The sequence below is a fragment of the Lolium rigidum genome, chromosome 1 (genome assembly GCF_022539505.1).
Source record: "Lolium rigidum isolate FL_2022 chromosome 1, APGP_CSIRO_Lrig_0.1, whole genome shotgun sequence".
Lineage (NCBI taxonomy): Eukaryota > Viridiplantae > Streptophyta > Magnoliopsida > Poales > Poaceae > Lolium > Lolium rigidum.
In genome coordinates, this window is record NC_061508.1 from 351,674,390 (window position 1) to 351,687,585 (window position 13,196).

At 48.4% G+C, this 13,196-nt stretch overlaps 1 long non-coding RNA gene and 1 pseudogene across 4 annotated transcripts; one reads left to right on the forward strand and one right to left on the reverse strand.

Annotated features, from left to right (window-relative positions):
- Window positions 1–4,864: 4,864 nt before the first annotated feature.
- On the forward strand, window positions 4,865–11,812 carry LOC124701875. 4 transcript variants are annotated; one of them, XR_007002253.1, is made up of 4 exons: window positions 8,460–8,954; window positions 9,071–9,270; window positions 9,818–11,033; window positions 11,735–11,812. It is a non-coding gene; the product is annotated as an uncharacterized LOC124701875 (long non-coding RNA). The 4 variants fall into 4 exon arrangements; XR_007002255.1 differs by lacking the exons at window positions 8,460–8,954; window positions 9,071–9,270 and adding an exon at window positions 4,865–4,946; XR_007002252.1 differs by having other exon boundaries at window positions 8,460–9,270.
- On the reverse strand, window positions 6,521–7,023 carry LOC124701868 (annotated as a pseudogene).
- Window positions 11,813–13,196: the final 1,384 nt, after the last annotated feature.

Consider the following 13,196-nt stretch of genomic DNA (forward strand, 5'->3'; position numbering starts at 1 on the left):
ATGACATGATAGATTCACCTTTAAAAAGTTATGATCACTAGTAATAGTTTGTAATGTTTATGCATATATTATCATCAATGCTTGATGTTGTGCAGTGTAAAAAAAACAGTGACAGTTTTTATTTGACCAATGGAAGTACCAATTGATAAGATGATGCACGATCCCTTTCTTGAGATTTGTACCTCGTGAGTTATATTGGGGTGGCTGAGATGTAGAGTTTCTGGGTGTAGTTTCTTCTTCCATTTGTATGCCGGACGCGAAGGTTGACCCCCTCTGTGTAGCATGCAAATTACCTATTGTTTTTCTCTCTGAAATGTTTGCTTTGTCTAATTATGCTGATACTATGATTAGAATTTTGTGCTTTTGGCACAAGTTTCACGTTCTCAAAGCTCATCTTTACTGTTTGTGCCTTACAAAAATTTGTGAGAATAAGCCCAATGGCTTTTACTGAATGAATGGTACCGTGGAAATTTATTTAGCTGATGGTATTGTTGCTTTGCTCCACAGGTACCCGAGTTACATTGGGGTGACTAAGACGCAGAGAGAGTTTTTGGGTGTAGTTTCTTCCATTCATATGCTGGGCGCATCAATGTAGCATGCGCTGGTGAGCTATGAAGTGTAGCTGTATGAATTATTAATCCTTAAATGTGCTAACTTCCTATTGTTATCTGATTCCCGAAGACATTCCCATCTGTCATGAAGGTTGAATGCACCTGCATTGGTCTAGCGATTCGACCAGGTTCCTATATGGCTTTCTCTGTTATATTCATGAATATGAATATATAGCTCCTCGAAGTTTTCCGTATTCTTCTCTTTCCTTGAACCGTTGGAAACAGTCTGGCTGATTGTATATTGAACCTGCCATGGGATCAAGTAAGATATTATCTGTTACACGTTCGTGGTTCAGGGGTGAGGCTGTATTTATAATTTTTTGCGCTGGATGATTTACGACCGTGTTATGCTATTTGTCATGCATTGTGAATCGGGGATATGCTTTTGTGGAGCTGCATGAGGCGTGGAGAGCAGGCTCGCAAATAAGTGGGTGCCAAAAAACAAAATGTATGCACCACACCAGTCAGCACAGTGGATTTGTTACCATGTCTGAAAATTTGAAGGATGTGTTAGGGATGAACATTACAACTGGTTGTGGGTTCATGTTGGTTGGGAGATGAACATTACAACCCGCAGTTCGTGTCAGTTGAAATGCAACTACTTGGCAACTCGGCCACAAAGAGCTATTGATGCTTGGGAGTAGAATTTTTTTTTGGAAAAATGTTTATCGATGTTAGTACTGAGAGTTCGGGCGCTCAAACTAGACAGTCTGGAAAATAACAGTTCTAAGTGAGCTGTAAGGACATTTCCAACCGAGCGACCCAAACGGATGCGTTGGGCTGAGCGGACGCGCAGACGGAAGCGCGCGACCCAAACGGACGCGCGCTGCGCCCAACGCGGCAGATTTGGGTCGCGGCGCCATATGGTTTGTTTTTCTTGTAAATTTACTATAAAAACGTAAAATAAATTATAGAAAATATATGAAACAGTACAAATGATCAAAATTTATTACACATTACATTGTCCACGTAATCAAGGATAAAGTATTATTCAAATAAATGAAAAAACGATACAAATGCTCTAGGCTTCTGGATTTCCTTCATCATTGTTGTTTGCAGCATTGTTGCCTACATGCTGCCACATGTGCTCGACCAAATCAGCCTGAAGCTGGTTGTGTACAGCTAGATCTCGAATTTCATGGTGCGCATGAAGAATGTCCTGGAATGATGCCGGGCCACCTTGAGAAGTAACCAACTCTCCCTGGCCATCCCACTCATTATCAAAGAGTAAATCATCCCGCTCTACCTCAACAATCATGTTATGCATGATTACACAAGCGGTCATCACCTCCCACAGAGTTTGCACATCCCAGGCTCTGGCAGGGTTTCTGACGATAGCCCAACGAGCTTGGAGGATGCCAAACGCCCGCTCGACATCTTTTCGGGCTGCCTCCTGCTCTTTGGCAAACCTTGCCTCCTGCTCTGAGTTGGGTTTTCGGATTGTCTTCACGAGTGTAGCCCAAGGTGGATAGATACCATCAGCAAGGTAGTACCCCTTGTTGTAGTGGTGGCTACTGATCTCAAAATCCACATCAGGGGACTGACCGTACGCTAGCCTATCAAACACCGGAGAGCGTTGCAACACATTGATGTCATTGTGCGAGCCAGCCATTCCGAAGAATGAGTGCCAAATCCATGTGTCATGTGAAGCAACAGCTTCAAGAATGACCGTGCACCCCTCAGAATGGCCGTTGTATGCCCCCTGCCAACCAAAGGGGCGGTTCTTCCACTCCCAGTGCATGCAGTCTATGCTCCCAAGCATCCCAGGAAACCCATGGAAGCGTTGATTGACAACAGACGAGCTGTGTCCTCTGCATTAGGTTGCCGGAGGTATTGTTCTCCGAACGAACCGATCACTGCTCTGCAGAACCTGTACATCGCTTTCAAGCCGGTTGACTCACTCATGCGCGTGTACTCATCTACGAAATCACCAGCAACACCATATGAAAAAATCCTAATCGCTGCCGTGCATTTCTGGTACGAAGAGAGGCCTACCTTGCCAATTGCATCCACTTTCGCACAGAAGTAGTCGTCCTAGAGCTTGACGCCATCCATTATCCGGCGGAACAACGGTCTGGACATCTGAAAACGATGGCGAAACATGGCTGGCGTGAACAATGGCTTGGGTTGGAAGTAATCGTTGTAGAGCTGGTCGTGGCTGTGTTCTCTTTTGCGGTCCAAGGCGGCCGCCCGCCCCGGCAAGGACCCCCGGTACACGGGGATCTGCGAGACAATGTGCTCGTGGATGAGCAGCGCAGCCTCCGTGAAAAATTCGTCGTCAGAATCCTCGTCTAACGACGTGTCAATGAAGTTCTTGAAGAAGTATTCGTCGTCGCTGTCCACCATGATCTTAAAAGGGACACATTTTAGTTCGACCATTTCAACGAACACCTCGCAGGCGGAGGAGATCCAAATGCTTCCGTAGGGACCTGCAGGCCATGGCCGTCTCAGCCGACTTGCGGTCTGGAAACACGGTGCAGGAGAGCTCACCTCCGGCGGAAACGGCGCAGCTGCGAACGGCGGGAGCGCCGGCGACGGCGTCCTCAGACTGCTACGACGCGGCGAAAGCAGCGCGGGGCCGCGACCTATGCTTCCGCCCCGCTTGCCGGCGTCTCGACGACGGTGGCCGGCATCGCCGCCGCTCCCAAATCGCCGGTCCGTGGGTGGCGACGGAGCGGCGGGAGATGTGTGCGAGGGGATTGTGTTTTGGGAGACAGAAAGGCGGGCCAGGGGCGGACAAGGGGAGGACACGAGCGACCAGCCTTCCGCGTCCGCGGCCACGCAAACTCGTCCCAGATTTGGGCCGGGTTTGGGTCGTTCCGGACGGCGCGGCCATCCGTTTTAGGGATGGGTCCGCGCGCTGGGCCGCGGTTTTGTCCGTTTCGACCCATCCGGACGCGCGGGCGCGGGATGGGTCGCTCGGTTGGAGATGCCCTAAGTGAACAGTTTCATAGCACATTCCAGGTGCAAGCACGTACTAATTTCCTTTCAAAATAAGATGCTTCGATCCAGACATCTTTATAAACCGAATCCTAGGAGCCCTAGAGGTGTACCACAACTCATTGTAACAAACGCGAAAGTGTCCACATAATTTCACGCAAGCAACAGTAGGCCCTGCCTCCAGATGATACGTTCATCATCCTCCATGCTGAGCCCGGCGCGACAAAGCTGGAGAAGATCCTCGACAATTTGGCTGTTGCCACGGGCCTCGTCATCAACTTCACCAAAAGCACCTTTGTTCCCATGTGTGTGGATGGCGCGACGCTAGCCTCGCCCACCGCCACCTGGGCCTTCCACTCTCCTGCGACAAGCTCACGCTGGACGCCTTCATCCCCCTCATTGCCAAGGTTGACACACCACAAACTTCATCGCCGGGAGCATCATCACTACAAAATGAAAGACAACACCATTTCAACATGGATATTTATGCAAGTAAAAGTCCATGAATGAAAAAATGATCAAAGTCATGCATGTGATAGTTTGGTAGGGAACTCACCAGCTGTGGCGAGTGTCGGCGGGACTCACGACTCTCGCCATGGGTCGAGCGACAGGGCGAGGTGCCGACGGAGTGACCAGGACTTGGACCGCTAATGTAAAGCGGAGTCCTCTCCGCGGCGACCCGTGTGGCGCGAGGCAGCATCACGACCAAAGGAACTGTTCGACTGAGTCGAGGATCCCTACATAGCACGGCCAAAGTCAGCGCGGGCGATCGCCGCCACACTCGCCTTGCCCTAGGAGAAAACCCTAGCAAGTCTAGAGTAACAATTGCTGCAAAGAAGCAAGAAATTTTTGTAGAGTTTATTTTTTTGCAGTATTTTGCTAGAGATGCTGTTAAGGCCCATGATGGTTAACAATGGAAGGAGACCCAATTTGTTTTTGAACTCAAACATTTCGGCGACCAAAATCAGCTCAAATCCCCAATCACCACACGCGCCGTCGGAGAAGACTAGGGTTGCCCCGCCGCCAGCCTCTCCGGCCGCGCCGCCGGCTGGCACTTGCCGGCCCCACACCCCTTGCGTCCCTCTGCGCAGCCCGTCCGCCGCCCTCCGTCGTCCGCGCCGCCGTTCCCTACGTCTCTTGGGCCGCGCCGTCGACCGGCCTCCGCGCCCTGGTTCTACTCTCCTGGTGAAAGACGACGGCGTCTCCGACCTTCTGCTTCTGTACGACGCCGTTCCTGGCTGGCTTCTGCTGCTATTGTGCGACGCCGTCCCTGCCGTGCGACGCTGTCCCAGGCTGCTGCTGCCGCCGTGCGACGCCTTCCTCGGCGTGCTGCTGAAGGACGCACCTCCGCGCGTCGGCAGCGACCGCGAGCTTCTCCGCCGGCACCGACTGCAGGTACTGCTCCTGTTCTTCACATGTTGCTAGCGATGTTGATGGTTTAACAGTATTGGGGCACTCGAATCTTCGAATGTTGATGTTCACCAGAATGAGTCTGACGCATAAGCCTCAAGACTGCCCATTTTAGCTAGTTCAAGGCTAACCTGGTTACGATTCCTACTAATCTTTACAAGAGTAGAATCTCTTCCCCGTAATAGATCACGAATAACCTTTATTCTAAAAGAATAGATGGATGTGTTCAGGGTGCACTCCTTAATCAGCTCCAGAGCTTCTGAACAGTCTGTTTCGACAGTGAAGTTCATCGTTGTCCATGTGAGCGAAAGCTTCAGGCCCTCCTCAATTGCCATGAGCTCGGCCTCAGTTCATTCCGACTGGAACTAGTTCTTGCTAAGAATATGCACTGGACTCCCATGGGTACTAAGCACGAAATCATCAGGCCATAGTTAGCACTTAGCAGTGAATGAACAGCAACAGCTGCTACCACAAGGGCGATACAGATGATTTGCATCCCTCTACAAGAATTCGCGGAGCAAACTGTCTTTGTAGAATCCACAGGGAATACTAGTAGCACCGCTGATGAAGGATGTCTACAACTTGAGTATGCAATGTATTAAATGAAACCACCATGTGCAGCCTTCCAAAAGCATCTAGAATAGGCAAACCCAAATTTGGAACAGAAAAGATGGAACACATTTTGGCAGGTGATTAAGATATCGCCAATCACCGATCAAAATTGCTGTCAGTTTACATCTCTTTCGATCCAGCTAACATCACTAGTAAATCGGCTTCACTGCAGCGATGTGGAGACGGTCCAGCCTCATTACACGTCACTCTGTAGTCATATACACCGGGCGCAAACCTTGCCCTTCCTATGAAAGCCCAGGGCATTTGTATGCCACCCGGAACCCACGCACAAAAATATGTGAATGGAAAACAAGAAAAAAGGTAAGCTGTGAAGAGGCATGTGTGTAAAACCATTTGGGTTATTCTGGCAAGCTATGATGGTCGATACAAATTGCCACGCAAGCTGTTGCTGTGGCTGAAGAGAAGACCATGTGGAAGCAAATAATATAGGGGGCTGAGTGGTCTGAAGCTATCTTAGCATCAGATTAAACTATCTTGCTGGCAGTCTGTTCTCCAGATCCTTAACCACATGCTAATCTGATATGGTGTTAAACAGCTACTGTTGATGTAAATACAGATTGTAGAGCAAAGGCTGTCTTAGCAGATTAATTTGCTAGCATTCTATATTGTTAAACTATGAGTATACGATTAGTGTTAGCTTTGGAGGCCAGCAGGGTTGAAGTGCGTTGGGGTTCTTGGTTAAAATGGCATAGGAACTGCATAAATAAAGCTGCAAAATCAATCTCAGTCGACGATATGAACTCGGTTGTGCAGCACAAGCGTTGACCACTGACCAACGATAGATAGATAGATAGTTTTTCTTCTTGCAGACATAAGCAACCACTGAGGATGTTCACAAAGCAGACCTCGACTCTAAGACACTAATTCCGACATTAAAAAGTAGCGTTGAAATACGGAAACAACGAGCAACGCGGCAGGTTGTAGATTTACTCAAAGGCCCACTGGTACTCCCTGCGGATCTCCTCTTCCTCCTCAGCGGTGAAGTCGTTCTTGATGTTGAAGGTCCTGCGGATCTCCTCTGGAGTCTTGCCGTTGATCATGTCGGCGATGGTCTGGCAGGTGAGGTGCAGAAGCTCCTTGATGTTGAGGTAGTTGGCGGCGAGGCTGAGGTCGAAGAGGGTGGCGTGGTCGACCTTAATGAACTCGGCGTCCCAGTTCTTGAGGTCCTCCGCGGGGACAGGGCAGAAGCGCCGTCTGCTGCACCATCGGCCACGGGCTTGGCCGCCTGGGCGTGCTTGTTGCGGTACTCAATTACCTTGGAGAGGATCTTGGAGTTGACGTTGGGGAGCAGGATCCCGTTGTCGGCGCACTTGTCCTCGATCATGTGGCGGATCGTCCGCGACTCCATCACCACCGCCTCCTCCACCTTGAACTCCTCCCCGTCAGAGGACTTGAGCATGATCATCTTCTTCAGATCCTCGGCCGCCATGGGAGGGTGAGGTTGGGGATCTGGGGTGGATTTGGGGGGATTTGGGAGGAGAGGAAACCCTAGCGAACGAGAAGGGGGCGGCTGCAGAAGAGAGAGGAGTCGCGGGGGCAATGACCCGGTGTCACCGAACGCTTAAGTAGAAAGTTTTTGCCCTCTGAAAAAAACACCAGCAATCAGCCGCCGATATTTTGTTTCCCGTCGGGACTACTCTAGCATCATAGGATAGGTTCTATATGAACTCTAAATTGTACGATGTCCCACCAAAACAGGTACTTCTAAATCTGTTGTTTCCTAATTACTCGCGTATATCTACTACAAAAAAAAGTAAGCAATAGAAGATGATAGGGAATACGAAACTGCTTCATGTGACACAGTGCGTCCAACTAACATACCAAGATAGCTCCTCATAACAGATTCATTCAGACTGGAACTAGCGAATCAGCAGGAAATCTTCAGGCATAGCAGTGAATAAACAACAACTGCTACCCACAAGAGCAGTGCAGATGATTTGCATCCATCTACAAGAATTCCCAGAGCAAACTATCTTCTAAAGTCCGCAGGGAATACTAGTAGCACCATGCTGATCAAGGATATCTACAAGTTGTGTATGGAAGGTATTAAATGAAATCGATAAACGCAGCCTTCCAAAACATCTACAATAGGCAACCCAAATTTGGAACAGAAAAGATGGAACACATTTGGACGGGTGATATCAACCATCACCTATTGAAATTGTTGTCAGTTCGCATCTATTTTTATCGAGCTAACATCACTATTAAATCAGCTTCACTGCAGCGACATGAAGCTGGTCCAGCATTACACATTACTCCGCAATAATATACACCTGGCGTAAATCTATCCTACACAAATCCCAGGAACCCACACACAAAAATATGTGAATGCAAAACAAGAAAAAAGGTAAGCTGTGAAGAGGCATGTGGGTAAAACCATTGAGGTTATTCTGGCGAGCTATGATGTCAATACAGATTGACACAAGCTGTTGAGGTGGCTGAACAGAAGCTGTCTTAGCAGATTAACTATCTTGCTAGCAGTCTGTTCTGTTAGACAGTGAGTATCCATCATTTGACTGTGGAAGTGATAGAGAAAAGTTAAAGTGTGATGCATCTTGCCCTTCTCCATCTCAGCCTCGGGCCATTGCTTGATCAAGTGAGTTTAAGTAGCTTACTAGAAAACGTCTAGAGCCCTCAATTGAGGGGCAAGGTTTATCATGCGTGAGTTCATTATGGCCATGCCATATTCTCCACAATACCATCAATGTTCTAGCGCTGGTTCAGTGGTATTTCATGTAGCAGGCTTAGCAACCACTCCTTCCCTGTATTCTTAAGCAGAGAATCAGCTGGGAGATCCCATACTTCTTTCATTGCTAACCAGAGGCTGCATGCATGCAGGCACCGTGTGAAGGTGTACTCATCCTCTGAACCGCAAATCTGGCATAAGCTTGATGTAGCCATGCCCCTGCGATGCATGTTTACCTGTGTTGCTACAGCGTTGCAGGAAACCTTCCACGCCAGAAGCTTTGACCTTTGGAGGTACAGGACAATCCCAGATAAGCTTCCACGCCGGTCTTTCGCCATCCGGCATGCAACTCGTTGCACCACGGTCTGGATCCTGCATGAGACAGTTCAGGCCAAGGCGATAAGCGCTCTTTACAGTGAAATTACCTCGTTTTTCTGGAAACCAAGCAACGAAGTCGTCGTCATTGCGTTGTGAGGGTTGGATCTTTAGAATTTCTGTTATGTTTTCCTCTGTAAAGTACTGCTCTAAACGCTGTAGGTTCCAGGCTGGTAGCAGAAAATCTGCAACCCAGCGGTACCTACATCGTCCTTGGCTTGATCGCGGGAGGTGGTTCGGTTCCCTGGGTATCCAGGGATCCCGCCATGCACATATCTTCGACCCATGAATTTGCAATGGTAAATAAATAAACACCAGCGTTAGATTTGTTAACATTCAATTGGAAAGGATCGATGCTATCAAAATCTTCCACATTTTAGTGCTCACACTACTGTGGTGTGAATGCTATTGGCAGGACCTGTCATCAATCACAAGCATCATCCTTAATGTGGACCATTCTGTGTACACCAAATTTGACTTCTCTACCATGGATACTGGCTGGAACTGTCTTGCTCGCCTACTGCAGTTGCTCCCTGGACCCTAACTTGAAGTCTTCAAGTGTGGAAGACTAATCTACTCTGTTTGGTCTAGATCTAAATCTGGAGGTCTTTAAAGGTGGGTCTGGTGTTGGGTACTGGAAGGTCTTCCATGTTTCCCATCAATTTGCCTTTGCCCTATTCCCCTGGGAGAAGGCACTGGTGTTGGGTATCTATGCCCGATTTCGCAGGTGCCCATTTGGCCTAGCCCTTGAGTTCTAGTCAGTGAACAATTGAACCATGAATTGCAGTCTTTTCTCCTACCTAAATGTTCCTAGGAACAACCACATTTACACAAGTGATGCTAGCGTCAATGTATTATCACGGAACTTTTAATTTAGACTTCATAGTTAAATAGTGGTCTCGGCTGACTATTGAAGCTCTCTGCTATGGTAAATCTGTATACGCATAACCGCACAACATAGTTGAAATAATTTTCCCCATGTACATTTTGACTGTCGGTGAGGTTGCTTTCATTATCGTCAATCTGAGAATGTATCTATTCTTCATCTTTCGAAAAATTTAAAAAGATCTTTGGAAAAAGGTTTGTGTACCAAGAACCCCATAAATAAATTTGAAAAATCTGAGAATGGTTACAACTAATTATGTTGTGCTTACTTCAACAGGTCAAGGGATCCCCAGCGATGCAGGTCAATAATGTGAGGACTGAGGATGGCGAGATGAGGAAAAAGACGGGTGAGATGACGGTGAGCCTTGGCCACCGCCCCGATTCACCGCCGCTGCCGCTACTGCTGGAAGTCGACCACCTGCTGGAGGAGATCCTCCTCCGCCTCCACCCACTGCCGTCATCCCTCCCGCGAGCCTCCCTCGTCTCCCATCGCTGGCACCGTCTTGTCTCCGATCCCGGATTCTTCCGCCGCTTCCGCCTCCACCACCGCCGGAATCCTCCACACCTAGGCTTCTTCGATGTGGATTCCCACGACCTCTACTTTGTACCAGCCCTGGATGCCCCTAATCGTGTCCCGCCTGGGCGATTCTCCTTGCAGTTCAACGAAGGTGACAAGTTCCATCTCCTCGGATCTCGCCATGGCCTCGTACTCGTCCTCCAACCACCATAGAAGCAGCTCTTGGTGTGGGATCCAATCACTGCTGACCAACACCACATTAACCTTCCCCCAGGGTTTGCAGGACCTGTGTTCGCGATCCATGGAGCTGTACTTCGCGATGTCGTAGATGCTCAACACTTCCAGGTGGTCTTGGTAGATGTAGAAGCCGAAGACCCTCATCATAGCCGAGTGCTCGCCTGTGTTTATTCATCGGAGACCGGCGTATGGGGTGATCTCATCTCGGCACCGCTTCCGCCCATGGTTCCTTCGAGTAACCGTGTTGTCTTTGTTTATCCAACCAAGCCGGCTGTGCTGGTTGAGAATTCCCTTTACTGGATCCTTGATGGGGATTTGGTTGGTATTCTTGAGTTTGATTTAGAGAGGAAGAGCATAGCTGTGATATAGCCGCCAGTAGATGTGCTTACCAAGAGTAAATATCAATATACAGTTGTGCGGACTGAGGGTGGTGGGCTTGGTTTCCTCTTTGTGTCAAGATCACAATACAACGCACAATTATGGAAAAGGAAGACCAATCTCGATGGTGTTGCGTCCTGGGTGCTGGAAAGAACTATTGAACTGGAGAAACTACTTTCCCTGAATTCTGGGGCAAGAGTGAACCTGTCCGTAAGAGGGTTTGCTGAGGACAATAATGTGCTCTTCCTGGGGACACCTATTGGCGTATTCATGATCCATATTGAGTCACTGCAGTTCAAGAAACTTCCGGACCACACGTTGGTTTCTTGCAATCATTCATTTGAAAGTGTCTATGCAGCAGGTAATAATTCACCTTCAACCCATTACACATGTCAAATTAAAATAAATTAACATGGCTCTAAACCACGAGTATAACAAGCAAAGTTATTTCCTCACCAATTTGGCTGGTCCAAGTTATATGCATGTATGCTTTGTGTGCAGTGTAATATCTTCTGTTTTGGCTACCTTGAATGTTTAATACTATTGAACACATGATTTAGATGACATGATAGATTCATCTTTAAAAATTTATGATCACTAGTAATAGTTTGTAATGTTCATATATTATCATCAATGCTTGATGTTGTGCAGTGTAAAAAAAAACAGTGACAGTTTTTATTTGACCAATGGAAGTACCAATTGATAAGATGATGCACGATCCCTTTCTTGAGGTTTGTACCTCATGAGTTATATTGGGGTGGCTGAGATGTAGAGTTTCCGGGTGTAGTTTCTTCTTCCATTTGTATGCCGGATGCTAAGGTTGACCCTCTATGTAGCATGCAAATTACCTATTGTTGTTCTCTCTGAAATGTTTGCTTTGTCTAATTATGCTGATACTAAGATTAGAATTTTGTGCCTTTGGCACAAGTTCCACGGTGTCAAAGCTCATGTTTACTGTTTGTGCCTTGCAAAAATTTGTGAGAATAAGCATAATGGCTTTTACTGAATGAATGGTACCGTGGAAATTTATTTAGCTGATGGTATTGTTGCTTTGCTCCGTAGGTACCTGAGTTACATTGGGGTGACTAAGACGCAGAGAGAGTTTTTGGGTGTAGTTTCTTCCATTCATATGCTGGACGCATAGTAGCATGCGCTGGTATGAAGTGTAGCTGTAGGAATTATTAATCCTTAAATGTGCTAACTTCCTATTGTTATCTGATTCCCGAAGACATTCCCATCTGTCATGAAGGTTGAATGCACCTGCCTTGGTCTAGCGATTCAACCAGGTTCCTATATGGCTTTCTCTGTTATATTCATGAATATGAATATATAGCTCCTTGAACTTTTCCGTATTCTTCTCCTTCCTTGAACCGTTGGAAACAGTGGCTGATTGTATATTGAACCTGCCGTGGGATCAAGTAAGCCATTATTATCTGTCACACATTGTGGTTCAGTGGTGAAGCTGCATTTATAATTTTTTGTGTTGGATGATTTACGACCGTGTTATGCTATTTGTCATGCATTGTGAATCGGGGATATGCTTTTGTGGAGCTGCATGAGGCGTGGAGAGCAGGCTCGCAAATAAGTGGGTGCCAAAAAACAAAATGTATGCACCACACCAGTCAGCATAGTGGATTTGTTACCATGTCTGAAAATTTGAAGGATGTGTTAGGGATGAACATTACAACTGGTTGTGGGTTCATGTTGGTTGGGAGATGAACATTACAACCCGCAGTTCCTGTCAGTTGAAGCGCAACTACTTGGCAACTCGGCCACAAAGAGCTATTGATGCTTGGGAGTAGATTTTTTTTTGGAAAAATGTTAATCGATGTTAGAGCATCTTCAGTCGCGTCCCCCAAAGCGATTTGGGGCGTGCCGGACAAAAAAACGTTTCCAGCCGCGCGCCCCAAAGGCCTTTTTTGTTCGGCGCGGCCCAATACGGTGTCCGGCGTCCCGAGCCCGTCCCCATCCCACATGGGACGCACCGGGCACGCCGGACACAACGGAATGAGAGGCGAGGAGGCGCGGGCCCGACGCGTCAGCGGCTCGGACGCTCAACCGCCACCTACGTAGCGACGGTGCAGTTGCCAGGAAGCGGAACCGTCGCATTGGCAACCGCGTCGATGACGCGCCAACCCTGCCGGAATGGAGCGCGGACTCCTCGGAAGGGCAACCGCCGCTCTCTTCGACTTATGCGCCATCGTTTATCCGCGCTCAATAAGACCCGTACGTACGCCGCCATTCATCCAAGCCTCCATCCGACACCTCCAGCGACGATGAGCTACATCTCCGAGCTCCCGTCTGACACCTCTAGCGAGGGAAAGCCTGCTGGCTGGCGCCATTGGTGGGACAAAGCCAGGACGCCCAGCAGCGGCGACGATTCCCCGCCGCCACTTGACAGCGAGGAGGAATGGCTGGGCGTGGAGGAGGACGCGGAGGAAGAAGAGAGCGAGGACGCGGTGGCGGCGGTGGCCCGTGCGAAGGCGGAGGCGGCCAAGGCCAAGGCCGACAAGGCCAAGGCCAA